The sequence below is a fragment of the Cetorhinus maximus genome, chromosome 7, assembly GCF_964194155.1.
Source record: "Cetorhinus maximus chromosome 7, sCetMax3.hap1.1, whole genome shotgun sequence".
NCBI lineage: Eukaryota > Metazoa > Chordata > Chondrichthyes > Lamniformes > Cetorhinidae > Cetorhinus > Cetorhinus maximus.
Window position 1 is genome coordinate 136,985,699 of NC_135885.1, and position 15,889 is coordinate 137,001,587.

Below are 15,889 nucleotides of genomic sequence, written 5' to 3' on the forward strand. Positions count from 1 at the left end.
GCAACCATTACTCCCTTTCCCTTTGCCACACCCATGAAATGCAATACAATCAAAGAAAATATTTGATTGACATATAAGATTAATAATTATTCACACTGCAGCAGTCTTTTTACCTTTTAACTGAATCTGTTGGGTTTGCTTTAATTGCTTTTATTAGAGCGTGTTTTATGCATTCCCAAACCTACAATAAACATAGCTGAAAAATACTGAGGAAATTAAATGTTCCTTCCTATTAATAAATGTACAGAGACAAAATAGCGTTTGTTGATCAGAACAGCACTTGGTTAATCATTAAAAGGAAACAAAGTGAAGAGCAAGATCACATTTTGGTGTTTTTTTTGTGTTGAATTAGACATTGTCGGAGAAGTCATTTCCATAAGGTGGCCAAGAAGGTAATTGGGATACTTGCCTTTATTAGCCGAGGCATAGAATATAACAGCAGGGAGGTTATGCTGGAACTGTATAAAACACTAGTTAGGCCACAGCTGGAGTATTGTGTGCAGTTCTGGAATCCGCATTATAGGAAGGATGTGATTGTGCTAGAGAGAGTGCAGAGGAGATTTACCAGGATGTTGCCTGGGCTGGAGAGTTTTAGTTATGAGGAGAGATTGGATAGACTGGGGTTATTTTCCTTGGAGCAGAGGAGATTGAGGGGTAACATGATTGAGGTATATAAAATTATGAGGGGCATAGATAGGGTAGACAGGAAGGAGCTTTTCCCCTTGGTGAAGGGATCAATAACCAGGGGGCGTAGATTTAAGGTAAGGGGCAGGAGGTTTATAGGGGATGTGAGGAAGAATTTTTTCACCCAGAGGATGGTGGCAATCTGGAACTCACTGCCTGAAAGGCTGGTAGAAGCAGAAACCTTCAGAACATTTGAGAAGTGTTTGGATGTGCACTTGCAATGCCATGGCATACAAGGCTATGAGCCTAGTGCTGGAAAATGGGATTAGAATAGTTAGGCACTTATTTAACTGGTGCAGGCTTGATGGGCCGAAGGGCTTTTTCTGTGCTGTAGACCTCTATGACTATGACTACAATAAGGTAAATTCTTTGCTCTGGATTATGATCATTATTATTAGTTTTATTATTAATGTCAATGAATTTAATGAACATCAATTGATATTCTGTGCTCAAGTGCTAGTTTGCAAAAGAATGGGGTAAAAAGAAAAAACACTTGCATTTACATAACATGCTTTTCAACCACCAGGCCCCTCAAAGCATTTTACAGCCAATGAAGCACTTTTGAAGTGTAGCCACTGTTGTAATTTAGGAAATGTAGCAACCAATCTGTGTGTAGCAACCTTCTAGGAACAGCAATGTGATAATGAATAGAAAACCTGTTTTTCTTTTGTGATGCAATAAATATTGGCCAGGGCACCAGGGATAACTCCCATGCTCTTCTTCGTGATAGTGCCATCGCATCATTTACATCCACCCAAGCAGGCAAATGGGGTCTTGGTTTAACGTCTCATCCAGAAGACGGCACCTCTGATAGTGCAGCACTCACTCACATCTGCACTGAAGTGTCTTTGATTTTTGTGCTCAAATCTGGGGTGGGACTTGAACCTGGAGACTTAAAGGCAAGAGTGCTCAAAAATGAGACACAACTGACTCTCATAAATGACATATTAAGTGCCAGCTATGGCTCAGGTGAGAGCACCCTTGCCTCTAAGGAGTTCAAGGCCCACTCCTGAATTTGAGCATAGAAATCTGTGGGAACGTTGCACTGTCAGAGGTGCTGCCTCTTGGAAGAGATGTTAAACCAGATGTTGAAGAAGAGTTATCCACAGTGTCCTGGCCAATATTTATCCCTCAATCAGCATCACAAAAACAGATTAGCTGGTGATCGCTGTTAAGTGGAACTTGCTGCATGCAAATTGGCTGCCAAGTTTCCTACATTACAACAGTGACTACAAATCAAAAGTACTTCATTGTCTGTAAAGCACTTTGGAATGCACTGGGGTCATAAAGGTCTCTATATAAATGCAAGTGTTTCTATTTGCCTAATTTGCTGGGTGGGATTGGGCTGTATGCTAGTCTTATGCCCTGCCTTACTTTACTCTTCTTTGACCATCACTTTTTTGATGAGTGCCCCCAATGTCTTGATTTTATTGAAAATGTCTTCAATTTTCTCCTGAAGGCTGGGCTCATGTTAGAATATTCAGCACAGGAACAGGCCATTTGACCCACTGGTCCATGCCAGTGTTTATGCTCCACACAAACCTCCTCACATTCCTTTTCATCTAACCCTATCAGCTTAACCTTCTTTTGCTTTCTCCATCTTGTGTTTATCTAGCTCCCTTTAAATGCATCTATGTTATTCTTTTAACAGAGAGAGAGAGAGAAAAACCCAAAGAAAAATGCTGAGCCTATCAAAAATTTGCACTGCTAGCTGCACATTCAAGTCATCACAGTGGGATATTGGGAAAAGTTTTCAATAAGCAATGATCATGCCTCAGTTAAACTACATTGGACAACAATACTGCCACTGCACAAAGCAGGGTGCAGTGTAACCTGGACCAGTCACTCTCCAGCCCTTCACTCAACATCCACAATTCAGGCAAGGCTGGTAGGGCTGCCTGACCATAAGACCATCAGGCATATCCTGATAATATCCCCCTCTAATGCTCACAGGTTTTCCAGCGGGGATTCCTGGATCACAATCAGGAACAAGAATCCTGACCATTTCCCCCCTTCTGAGCCCAATTCACCGTGGCTATTGTACCACCATCGATGTTTCCCCCCAAACTGAGTTCAGCTAATTCTGCACAGATGGAGATTGTACCTGGGAACTTTCTAGCCTAGGTGCCTATCGCACCTTTATCCACTAAACGATGGGGCAATTTTGAAATCGTAGCAGGGATGAAGCACTATGTGGATAGACCTGAGAAGCTGGGATTGTTCTCCTTATATCCAAGATGATTAACAGGAAATTTTTATAGAGGCATTCAAGATTGAGAGATTTAGAAAGAGTGATAGAGAAAATCTATTTCCACTGCCAGGAGGTCGGTAAGCAGAGAACATCAATTTAAGATAATTGGCAAAAAAAAACACAGGGAGTCGTTGCTGAGAATTTTTTTTGCTCAGTTAGTTATTATGATCTGAAAAGGGTGGTGGAAACAGATTCAATAATAACTTTCAAAAGAGAATTGGATATATGGTTTAAAAATGGGGGAGAAGGCAACATACAAGGAATTGGAAAAAGAGCAAGGAATTGGGATCAACTGGTAGATCTTTCAAAGACATGATGGGCCAAATGGCCTCCTTCCGCATTGTACAAAACTAGTTTCTATAATTCCTCAGTTTTAATGATTTTGAGGTTAAGTAGGAGAGTCAGTTTAAAAAAAAAAATATATATATATATATATATACACCCTGAGGGATAGCTCAGCAAATAAAAACAGAAAGTGCTGGAAAAACTCAGCAGGTCTGGCAGCATCTGTGGAGAGAGGAACAGAGTTACCGTTTCAAGTCCAATATGGCTCTTCTCTGGGAGAAATAACTTAGCAACTTCTGCCTGAACCACAGTCAAATTATAAACTTATATGCGAGAAGCAGGTGGTAGATTCAACCGTCCTGAGAAATAGCCCACAGATTTTGTTTTAATTTTTCAGTTCCAATGCATATATTAAACAGAAGATTCATGGTGCAATCAGTTAGAAAACATGCAACACAATTTGGCAGGGGATTGGGGAGGAACAACAGAACAAAAAGATTATCAGATCAGGTGGCTGACTGTTAAAAATCAATCTTGTGCTCAGACCTTTTCAGTAGCAGTGTAGCAGAATCCAGGAAGATCTTATTGTGAAAGGTGGAATTGCATGACTTCTACCCGTAGGGGTTGCATATCTCTCCGGGCTGTGTAGTCTGTGCAGAAACCTCTTCTGATTCTCACTTAGACACCATGCCCTGCATGGAAATGGCTAGCAGGTAGGAAAAATGAGTATGGTACATAGCCATGGAAAATCAGCAGAGGATTCATGTACATTATTATTTTTTTTTAATTTAGAAAATGAATGCATGGTGTGTGCCAATTCTTTATACCACTCCACAACCTTGCCACAGTTATAACAGTGACGATAAAATTACATTATTAAATGCTTCCATACCAAGTTATTTATTGCCTAAATGGTGGATAAATGTGATTTTTTTTTCTCTCAATATGAAAGGTTATTTTGTGCTTTTTCTTTTACCTTTAGTGACTTAATTGCTCATTAATACCATCACCAACGAGAACTCTAGCAATTTGTCGCAGTACAAACTGAATATTTTTAATGAATAGGCTGCTGCTGTTATACTTCACTACGATGGCAAGTTTGTAATAAAATCACCACCAGAACTATTTCTCCTCCACGTCCCAGCTATCGGCATAAATCACTTACATTCAACCACATTTCAGCACTGCGCTGAAAATCAATTTGTATGGAAGAGAAACAAGGAAAAATAAATAAAACATCAGCCAAACACTGTTTAATGGTCTGTGCTGGAAAGTGTGCATGTATGCAGGATGGCCAGGGACAAGGATTAGTCTTAATTGTGATTCTACCATAGTTGAATAGGAGCCCAAGGCCAGGCTGGCACCTGGACACCATGCTGCTGGATCGCTGGCAATTGAAGCTATAGTGTGAAACAGTGAGGACTGTGAAATGGTTGAGCCTGGGATTCTGATTTGCACTTGAAGCATGTAAGTGTCCGTGAAGTTACCCCCATTTTCCAAACTGGGTTAGTGCCTAGAACAGACGGGTCAAAGAAATTAAAGGTCATTTTTTTTTTCCTTTTGCACAACATTGACAAATTTATATAAAATTTATATTTGAATTGTGTCACATCAAAGAGCTTAATGTTGACACTTGTGTCTTGAGACAATGATAAAACTTAATAGTGTATATGACCAAGGTAGCCTCATCAATCTCGTGTTCAGTCACCACTTGGGAGTGTTTCAAGTTGGTAGGCAGAGGGAGACAAATGGCAGCAATGGTAACAGAATAGCCAGTCTTCATTGCCATCTAATAAAAATGAAAGTTAAAAATGCATTACCTCTGCATAGTGAATAAGCTTAATACGCAATTAATTAATCAATTCATTCGGAGAGCCAGTGCAGACATGATGGGCTGAATGGCCTCCTTCTGTGCTATAACAATTCTGTGATTCTTTAATTCCACACAGGGTATAGTTGTAGTGGACTAGGGGACATAGTGATGCAGGAGATTTTGTTCTGCGCATTGTTGATATGGTAATTCACAGAATAAGTCTTGATGTCATATCTGATGATCTTAAGCTGTTGCTCAGCCCAAAGAGAATGCCATTATTCTTGCTGATGCTTCTATTCTGATGAACATGGGTCACTGGTGCATAAGGGAAACAATTTATTCAATTTGAGAGTTTTAACGGTTCTCACATTGCACTTCTAGCCAGTCACTTCCATGATTGAAAGCAAAAACTCACCCCTTCAAAAAAAAAATTGCAGATGCTGGATGTTTCAAAATGCTTACAGGAAATGCAAGAAACATTTCGCAGATCAGTCTGCACCTGTGGAGTGAACAGAGTATTTAACACTGCGGTAATGGACCCTTTGCTCAGAACTGGAAGATCTTGCCAATCAGCGGCAGTTTTTCTATTAAAAAAAAAACACATCATAATGGGGAAAGAGAAGTGCTCACACTTTAAATATTTAAGTGGGATGGGAAAGGAACTATCTAAGTTTTGATTCTATGTGAAGGTACCTCTTTGATGTTCAAGCAACTGTGAAGGAAAGCAAAGGCCAGCAGAAGCCTAGGGTTACAGCCCCCATTTTGCCTTTGCTGTTTTACTGCATGGCCCTGGTAACAGGGCACACTGTGACGGCTCACTCAACTGTGAACTGTGTCATCTTTGAAACAGCGGTCAAAAGGTACAGAAGAGAACAAGAAGGCGTACAGAAATGTTATTGTTTTTAAAATAGATGAAATATTATGATCCATCGTGCCTACATTTTATTGAGCTACTTGTTGCTCCTGTTAAAACTCCATTCCTGCTGATCAAAACCACTGATTCACAGTGTTAGCTCTTCTTTCAGCATAAAGCTGGTGTAATTAAGGCATAACAATTAAGCAGGAGGTTTGCCTGGGCTGAATCTGCACGGGTGTTGGTCTCACTGCTAAATTGGTGGGGCTGTGCTGTCAATTTTTAGATATCCCAGGCATTATGCTGTTAATTTGTATTTTTAAGGGACTCAACGCCCGTTAGCCAACCTTTTTTTCCAAAAATTCATTAAGGATGAGCCACTTATGAGTGGTCATCAGTCTGCCATGGCTGGCAACATAAGGAAAGTAAGAAATGAAAGTTTTCCTTTAGTACAAAAATCCACCGACTCCACATCTGTTGTGAGAACCCCCTCCAATCAACCACAATCTCATTGAATGATAGAAGAGGCTTGAGGGACTGAATGGCCTACTCCCTGTTCCTATGTTTTCATGTTCCCTTTGCCACCCCGCCCACCTCCTCCCCAGCTTCAATTGAACTGACATTGATTTCTTTGCTCAGGTGAGCTAGTAGAGGTGAAACCACCTCAGCTCAGTACAGGCCGACAAAGCAAAAAGGCCAATTTTCTTTGATCTCCTGGCCTCTCAATTTGGGTGCATGCTGGTTATGCAATGCTGGACCTGGACTCAAAACAAAATCTACCATATAGACTCCATTCCAGTATAAGTAGATCGAGTCAAAGCCATCTTCAGAACACAGATAAAAGTAGCTTTTGGTATGGTTCAGTTAGATAAACCAACTGATTACCTAGACAATTAAAATTCATTGATAGTATAATTGTTAACATATTTCATAGCAGATCTATTGATAATTCCCTTATTCGGGAATCTATGCTTGTGCGATTTGATTTACTCTAAAACCATGCTGAACTCTGAAAAGGCGCTGTATGTGGTAGTCTTAAACTACAATGAAAACAACTTCCAAGAAATATTATAGATGCGCTGGCATATATCTGAAGTTATGCAGCACCATGATTAGTTTGTTTGTTTCTGCTTGGAGGAAGCAGCTTGAGGCTGACTCACTCCTGATGGATAGTAAAGACGGAGCAAAGTGGCAGTGCAATTTTAAATAAAACCATAAATTGTGGGGGTCGTGAAATTATCAGCAGTGCTTTCAGTCTCTGCCTTCAAGTGAGCATGGAAGGAAACCGAAGGGAAGTTGGAGGAGGAGAGGAAAACGTACTGTAAGGACATCCATTGTAGAATTATTCATCACAGGCAACTTTTTTCTCTCCTCATTAGCAACAGAGCTTTGACCTGTATTTACTGCTCTCACTCTGCCGAAGAGGAAATCCATCATTAGAGAAGTCTGTGCCTCACTAATCCTGCTGGAATTAAAAGGTTTGCAATGACTGACAGCAGAGTGATCTAATTGACTGATCTCTCCATGATGATTTATGATGCAAAAACACAGCTTATTCCTATGAATTATATAAGCATTTTTGATTGACTGGGAATATATAATTTATTATGTGCAAATACATTTGTGTACATTGACTCATAAATTTCCAATGACCCTGAATGCACCTGTAATTTTAATGTTCGATACAAGACCCTAGAGAAAGTGTGAGAATTTTGCAAGTTACAGAAGGTATTCAGTTGCACCCCCCGCCCCCCTCCCCAACCACCACCAAATAAAAGAGTAGCTGTGCACAGAAATATAGCAACTAGAGGTGGCCATTCAGCCCCTCGAGCCTGTTCTGCCATTCAGTTAGATCAGGGCTGTTTTGCATCTTAACTCCATCTACCTGTCTTGGTTCCCTAACTAAATATGGCCTTGGCTATCAAAAATAAGGACGATTAATTTAAAACTTCGGTGCTGCGAGAGCGGGAGCCAATGCATATCAGCAAACACGGGGGTGATGGGTGAATGAGACTTGGTGCAAATGAGATACGGGTAGCAGAGTTTAGAATGGGTTCAAGTTTATGGAGGGTTTAAGGTGGGAGGCCGTTCAGGAAGGTGTTTGAATCGTAGAGTCATGAAAATACATATAGGTGTTTGTATGTGATACTTACAAAACCAAATGGATGGGTATGAGGGAGAATGGGAAATTGGGGCACTTTAGTTACTTATGTTTGTGGTGGACATGTGCTTATATGCCCTTGCTGGTTAAAGGGAACTGATTAACATGGTAGGCAAAAGACCTTCAATGTGACGCCAGGGGCTGGATTTTCAAAGCCGGTTTGGGAATCTGATACTTGGATGAATTCCGGATCTCAATCCCATGCTAGGGCTGTGATACAATATTAAAATCTAACTGGCCTAACTGGCTGGGCGGTGAGCTCAGGGCCCAAATAGAAGCACCAAGCGCATCTGATAGGTGGGAACTGTCTGCCTAGCTCCAACAGTGAAGGTAGATGGCAGCCATTTTGAGAGCTGCCGTGCCAATTAGAGCAGAACGCTTGTCGGTTGGCCAGGGGCTAGAAAATGGAGGTAAATGACCAATCAAACAAATTGAAGTTACAGTGTTGGACCCGTCACCATCGGGCTTCAATTTTTAACGAATAGAAATAAAATTTAAAGGTCTCCCTGCAGTGAGCCCGACTACACCAGTCTACTTACGTTTGCCAAAATAAACATTGAAAATTGCTTTCCTGGCTTCCCAGATGCTTTAACAAGCTCCTTAAGTAGCTTAATGAGCCGGTAATTGGCAGAGAGTGGGTTGCCTATTTCCTCCCCCCCTGCCAGCCCTTTGAAACTTTCAAATGTCACAGAGACTTCAGGACCGCAAGACAATCTCTGCGACTGTGATTTTCAAATCCCGCCAGCAGTGGCTCCAGACCCCGTGGTCCTTTGAAAATCCCAGTCCAGGAGCCTATGGGGAATATGTATTTGTGTATTTTTGTTCTTTTTTTCTCTGAAGTAAGCCATCTTGCATTTGATCCCGATGTGAATTGCTTGCAATGTTTAGTTTTCATTGGCCATCTTGCTCCACGATTCCACATTAGTCGCAACTGATCTGTGAATATTTTATCACTTAATTGTCATGAGAAATAAGAAGCCCAGAAAGGAAATACTGCTTCATCGTTCAATGCTATTATTGCCTAGAAAGCGTGAAAATTAAAGGAATGATCCACTTTAGATAATCCACTATAATAACGTCTCTGCAGCAAAGAAGGTTCCTGGTTTTACTTTTCAAACCTTTCTTTTAACCAGGCTACCTGTTAGACATGTTTTATATGTGATTTGGGGACATTTCTGGTGCATTTGCTGAGATATTTGTTTGAAAATGCCTTTATCTGGCTAACCTTATACCGATGGCTATTATTTATTTTTGACTTACGGAATGATTTAGTCATTATAGAGTCAACACAGAACACAAAGCACTAACCTGGGGAAACAGCAATCATCTCTAATCCCCTCCTGTGAAAAATGTTTGAGTAATGCAAGCGGGTATTCAAACACGCTCCAAAAATGCAGGTGTTGTATTTGTATAGTGCCGCTTTTGGCCCTGGGATGTCCTCAAGCGCTTTACTGCCAATGAAGTACTTTTGGAATGTAGGCCTGGATTTTCATCCTCAAGGTGGACTTGGGAAAATTCCAGGCTTGGGCCCGCCCGCCTTGGGAGAAACGGTCTGCAACGGCGGGATCTTCAGTGCTGGGAGCAGGCGTGGGCTGCAGTTGCTTCAGCCAACCTGAGAAAGAGGTCGGAGGCAGTCACAGAGGCTGCCCAGTGCTGAGTTGGGCAGTTTAGAAGGCCTATCTGGATGCTGTGGAGCTTTGTCCCAGTTAAAATAAAAATACAAAGGTGCTCCAGCCCTCACCGCTCACACCCTCTTCACCCTCCAAACTCCCCATGTCCCATCCATATTGCCTCACGCTCCCCACCCACCCCCTATGGCCCCCCTCATGTCCCAATTGCCAAGCTCTGCCCTTCCACCCACTCGCTATGGCCCCTCACACCTCCCATGCCAAGCTAAAGCACTTCTGTTCCCATTGACCAACTATACATTGTCCAGAATCAATGAACACTGTAGTGACAGTAGCATGTGTAAAAAAAGATTTGGAAAAAAAAAAATCCATTCGTAACTTTCTCCTATGTTGAAAACAGCCATTTCATGACAAGCTAATAGAAGTGTCAATCATTCAGACCCTTTAAAGTATCAATAACAAAAACCTCAAACCCTTAAAACCACACTTTTGTGTAAACAAATATTATGAAATTGACAGTAAAGATCAGAGAGCCTGAACAATCAAGCAATGTTTTCTCTGGAGCACAGCTGTTACAACAATCTTAATGCATGTCTAGCCTCCCAGCCAACCATCATTATGTAACTTCTAATCCCAGGGTCCTTGGTCCCAAGGGAAGGCCGCTGCTGGTCTGTTAAGTGCCTGAGTGACACTTAACGTGGCGGGCCTTCCTGAAAAGAGGTGATGTGGGGCTCTTGTCAGTCCCAGCTGGCAGGTGAGACCCATAACCTCCATAAGGTTCTGCCCCATGTATGTGGAACCTAGGTGAAAGCAAGATCTCGATTCCACCATAATGCCCCTCCATTCTCCCAACAGTTATGTTTTGACTTGTGTTTACTGCCTATGTTCAGAAATGAAGGCTAGAAACTTTAAGGATGTGTGGTAAGATGGATGGTGACAGTAAGACAAGAGCAAGAGAGAAGGGAATAAACATATCAGAAATATAACATGTATTGTTATTTTCAATAACACCCATTTGTCTTAAAGTATCCAATTAAGTGATGTGGCAGCATCCAACTTTGTTCTTTATGAATTCCATAAATCTTTCTGATATGCAAACAGAATTTTTCACGTTGAAAGTCTATTGAATCACATCTCTTGTAGGGATACAGGATGCATTCCTATTTTTAACTTTGGTCACTAATCTTCCATACACACTCATAAATGCTGTGCCTCATTTTCTTTACCTTGCTGACTTAATTTGCTCATTAAATGGTGATGGATAATAGGCCTGAAGTTTTTCAGGATTACATTGTTTTCTCTTGATGGAATTTGGCCAAAGTTGGTGTAACTGGCACTAATGATGGTTGAATTTTCAGTTACTTACGTTGAGTGCAACATTCAAATCCGTGCTAGTTTTAAAATCATCACACTGCAAGCAAGTAGGGCCCTGCCCACAAATTTGCCACGTCCCTCTAGTGAATTAATCACCATTGTGAGTTGCCACTAATTGCACTCTTTTGCAGGCCTTTGTGGAGACTTTTAAAATTAAACTGGTTCTTTTGGGTGCAAGATCACAAAAATGTAAATTTAAAACTTTTTAAATGATTACGTTTACGGTCCTGGAAAGTATGTATTTTGCTTTCTTACAAAACATACTAATTACAGGAAGTATGGAAAGGGCTGTGCCTTTTCTTTTCCTTGGAGTATGTGTTCCAATGTTCCAATTATGCTATTTAGCAGCAAGTGTTTGTGAGTTTAAACATAAAGCAAGTAGTTTATTATAACACACTTAACCCCATATTAATGCAACGTTACACTCTCAGTCTCACACATGTGCACACACAAATGCACACACACACACACACACACACACACACATGCAAATACACAAAGATTGGATATGGAGAAACATAGTACTTTTACAGATTACAGTTAATTCAGTTTCTGATTTACGATTTACGGTCTCCCAAGTGGTAGCCCTGTGGTTTCTTGAATGGATTTGGTGATTTAAAGTTGAAGTGAGGGTCTTAGACAGTGAAGGATTCATAGCAGCCTACCCCATCTGGTTAGAAATTAATGGTGGCAATTGAGTTTTGACCTTCCCTTTTGTCCAATAGGAAACATGGAGACAGACAGTCTAGAAACTCCATAGACTTTAGGCATTGGCCCTCCCTTATATAATGAAATGCATGAATTCCTCAAATAACTGTGACATACCCTCCTCTATGTCCATCTTTCATTAGGTATTCATCAGTGACTTGATACTGTATGCTATCCAAATGCCAAAAGTCACATGGCTTGTGGCAGCCATCTTAACAGCTTGTTATGTCCAATTTTTAGAAGTATTGACTGAAAGTTCATAATGCCATAATACGATGGGGCATGACATTACTAATAAACTGACTACTCTACAATTATAATTAAAAATAAATTATTACAGCAAATCTTATTCATTCAAAGTCAGGTTACTCGATGATTTAAATGCTAATTTTTTGTGATTAAACCTATTTTCAGCTGTTTTAATCAAGCTTCACCAAGTTGCAATTTTTAAGTATATCAAGCAAAACGTTTTTTGCAAAAAAAATGTATTTAAAGATAAGTTTTAAAATGCTGCCTGGTTTTACTGGCTGATGGCAGGCTTTCTTTTTAGCAGTATGCAAAAGAGATTGAGCAGAAATGTTGGATGAGGGGGGATGGGGGCAGGGGTGGGAGTGGGTGGAGGGGTGTTGGAGTGGGGACGGTGCAGAAAAAGACACTTTTCAAAATGGGCACAATTTGCATTAGAGTCACCAAAGCAGGAACTTTTCCCTCACATGTATATCATGCTGATCCCCAAAGAGATTTTTCAAAGTCACATTCTAACTCTTTCAAGGAGTTCATGAAATAGGTAATCAGAGTGAAGTGACTTGTTTTCTCATTTTGCATTTTCCAATCCCACCCCAGACCCCCTTCCCAATTAAACCATTTAGTTTTGTACCTACTGTTCCAGCTGCAGTTGTCATCCCAGCTGCTTCCGTTTGTAAACAAAACTGAGTACATTGATGTTTGCTGAGATGAGTCATTAATTGCTTGTCTATTGGAACTAAGTTGGGCCAACTGAATTGACACAACCAAAATGATATGGTACAGGCTGCCTTCAGACAAAATGGTGGAGGGTGTAATGATAATGAAGGAAGAAAAACCAAATTGCACCTGGAAATATTGGACTTTAAAAATAAGACCTGAGTTTTTTAAAAAATGTACACAAGCCACTGGCTGGAATGGTGCAGGGTGACTCCCTCAGAGGTAATGGAAACCCACCCTGTTGTCAGACAAGGTACTTCTAAAGACACCTAGAAACTAATTGCTCCCTCTGGTAGAAACAATGGAACATAATGGGAGATGGGTAGAATCTCATCAAGAAATCCTCTGAGCAATGCCCAGACAGATTTGTGAATTCACTTCCCATTTGGAATATACAAAGGAGGGTTTAAAAGTGAGCTAAGAAGCTGCCCCGGTGTCTGTCTGTTGGTGGGTGTTCTGAGAGAGCAAGTGCTGAAAATTTGACTCAGAAGCAACAGCCACACACAGTACCCCTACAAATCACCATTTTCCAGATATCCCAATCTCGCTCTCTCTCTACTGAGTCAACACTACTGGAACCTCAAAATCGACTATTCATCTACCGAAGTCAATTCTACAGGAATCTTGAATATATGCACTTACTTCAAGCTAAATTCTTACTTTTAACTCATATGACCATATATGCATGTGTTTTATCCTTTCCTGCCTTTGGTAATTAATAAACTTACTCTTACCTTTAACTCAAGAAAGTCTGATCAAATTGGCTCCTTCAAAACCAGAACAATTGGGTCCTGGAAAAGGGTATCCTTGAAAAGGATCCTTTTTTGATTAAATCTTATTGCGACCAACAGAGTGGGCGGGGGTGGGGGGGTGGGGGGGTGGGGGGGGAGGGGGGGGGGGTCAGTGGGGTGGGGGGTGGCTGCATAAAGACAGGCAGGCAGTTCATCCCTCCTCACCCGGGGCATAGCGATTTGGAACAAAAACAAAAAATGCTTGAAAAACTCAGCAGGTCTGGCAGCATCCGTGAAGAGAAAGTCAGAGTTAATTTTTTGAGTCCATATGACTCTTCCTCAGAGCCCTGTTTTTGTTTCAGATTCCCGGCATCTGCAGTATTTTGCCTTTATCATAGCAATTTGGAGGTGTTCCAGCCAGACAGTGACAACTGAGGGGTCTCGCCTGGGTCAACAACTTTGGGAAACCTCACCTGGGGGTGGTGGGTAGCAAGGGAGTGGGGTTGGCAAGAAGTACCACCTTGGCTATTTCTGTAATTACATTTACGATGTGTCATAGATACAGAAAAACAAATGATATAAGGTGACATCATGTTTATTTATGGTCTAATTGTAGCTTACCAGAAGACACATCCTGGGCCTAACCAAAAATCACATTCTCTGGGGCGCTGTGTTAAAAATTCCTCCAATTTGGAATCTGTCACAAATGAGACTTTGCTACTTAAAATCCTTTTTTTCTTCCCTTTCAAGTTTGTACACACGCGAGTTCCAAAAAAAGTTGTCAAAATGTGAGGACATTTTCCATCTTATATGGCATCGGTGTTTTCTCAGTTTCCAGCTATGGTGGTCTCAGGTTTAAAGTGTTAACCAAGACTGAAAGCCAACTGAAGTGAATGATTGATACCTGTGTGAACAGTCAATATCACAAACAGTGAGATTGAGACTGTGATAATCTTACAGCAGCAATGAGCGCCTGGCCCTTCTGTGTGGTACAGTCATCTTGAAGATAGACATGTAACTTTGTTGATGCATCATTTTTAATATCAAGGTGCCCAAACCTCTTTTAATTGAATTCCGATCGAAGCACAACAATCAAAGCAGCAAACCTCTGAGTCGAGTTGAAATCTTTCCCAGGTACACAATATTAACTAATGATCCAAATGTTAAACAAAATCAGCCAATGTCAATTTTTATTTTGAACCAGAAGCACATGTTGGAATTTCCATTGGGGCAAAACTAACTGCTGTGTTCCTTTTTGCTTTAAATTGAATTGTTGAATGGTAGATTGAATTGACTGTGGTACAAACATTTGCGTGTTGTCATTTTTTTAATCTATCGTTTGCAGGAATCCTTATCCAAGCACAATGTTTACTGGGGAACTTGTTCTGCATTTATCGGGTTTTGACTGGTGAATGCAATCTGTGGGCAATGATCACCCATCCAGCTTGTTCTTGTTGGCTTTTAGCCCCTCACTGTCATCAGTTTCAAAGCACTTATCATGCAACCTGAGTTTAAACGTTCCAGTCTTTCCAGCTGCAAGACTGTACAAGGTGATGGGTCTGTTTAGTCGCAATGTCACCTTTTTGCATTCAACACGAGCCATACATCATGGGGGAAATGGACCATTTCTGCGATAATGGAGATCGGAACATCTAATCATGGCCTCAATTCCTATCACACCCAAATGCTGCCTCGAGGATAGGAGGGTTACTATTCTCTCATATTTCTTTTTTGGACAGAACCATCTGGAATCTTCATTTTTCGCTGTAATGGCAGCACTTTTATTATTAATGAAATAAAACCACCAGTGAAGAGGAAAACACACAGTTCTGTATGGAACCTTGGCTGTGCTGGATCGAGCACTGCATGCAGTTCCAGACACCAAATTGTAAAAAGGGATATAGAGGTACTGGAGATGGTGCAGAGGAGGTTTTGCAAGAGTGATACCAGAAATGCAGAGTATACATGTTTGTTTGTTTTGTATATTCATGCACACCCTTTGGGGAATGATTAACAGACTGATTATCAACCTGCTGAGCTGCATTATGAACTCACTTCTCACGGCCAACAAGACCTGGAATAAGACTTGCACCTGGAGCTTTGGGCTCAGAGGCAGGATCTCGACATACTGGAGCCATAAGGCCTCCCATGCCTTTATCTATCAGGAAAGGATTGACAGCGTCTGGGACCAATTTCCTTCTCGGGCAATTTGTGAGTGCTATTGGGAAGGACACAATTTGAAAATTTGCAGGTGATACGAAAATTGTGAACCATGACCACCTCACCCAACCTACCCATTCAATCATTGACCCACTAACCCATTCACTAACATTTAAACGTACCATAAGGCGGCTGGTGCCATAAAAAGGACACGTGTCCTGCTTTCCGTCCGACTCCACTCTGTTTTGACAGAGCTCTCTGAGGGACGCTGCGCTGTG

General features: G+C 41.1%; 1 protein-coding gene and 1 non-coding gene across 2 annotated transcripts in view; one reads left to right on the forward strand and one right to left on the reverse strand.

The window, feature by feature from the left end:
- LOC144683094 (kelch-like protein 1) overlaps window positions 1-15,889 on the forward strand; it is a 386,264-nt gene that overhangs the window by 2,265 nt on the left and 368,110 nt on the right. The window lies entirely within an intron of this gene.
- LOC144683127 (U4 spliceosomal RNA) lies at window positions 2,366-2,503 on the reverse strand. Its single transcript, XR_013577177.1, has one exon. It is a non-coding gene; the product is annotated as a U4 spliceosomal RNA (small nuclear RNA).